This window comes from Lipotes vexillifer, unplaced genomic scaffold, assembly GCF_000442215.2.
Source record: "Lipotes vexillifer unplaced genomic scaffold, Lipotes_vexillifer_v1.1 scaffold1, whole genome shotgun sequence".
Taxonomy (NCBI): Eukaryota; Metazoa; Chordata; class Mammalia; order Artiodactyla; family Lipotidae; genus Lipotes; species Lipotes vexillifer.
The window spans coordinates 595659-595861 of NW_006779068.1; the positions used below are offsets into that span (position 1 = coordinate 595659).

A 203-nucleotide genomic window follows, 5' to 3' on the forward strand; every position below is an offset into this window, starting at 1 on the left:
GAAAAGGAGAAGGAACGGGAGCGGGAGCGGGAACGAGAACGGGATAGGGATCGTGACCGGACAAGAGAGATCGAGATCGGGATCGAGAGAGAGATCGGGGCCATGATCGAGAAAGGAGTTCAGATCGGAATAAGGATCACAGTCGATCAGGGGAAAAGAGCAGAGATCGTGAAAGGGAACGGGAGAGGGAAAGAGAGAGAGAG

At 54.2% G+C, this 203-nt stretch overlaps 1 protein-coding gene and 1 pseudogene across 1 annotated transcript in view; one reads left to right on the top strand and one right to left on the bottom strand.

The window, feature by feature from the left end:
* DENND5B (DENN domain containing 5B) overlaps nucleotides 1–203 on the bottom strand; it is a 208011-nt gene that overhangs the window by 148254 nt on the left and 59554 nt on the right.
* Nucleotides 1–203, top strand: part of LOC103079387 (RNA-binding protein 25 pseudogene) — a 2505-nt pseudogene that overhangs the window by 987 nt on the left and 1315 nt on the right.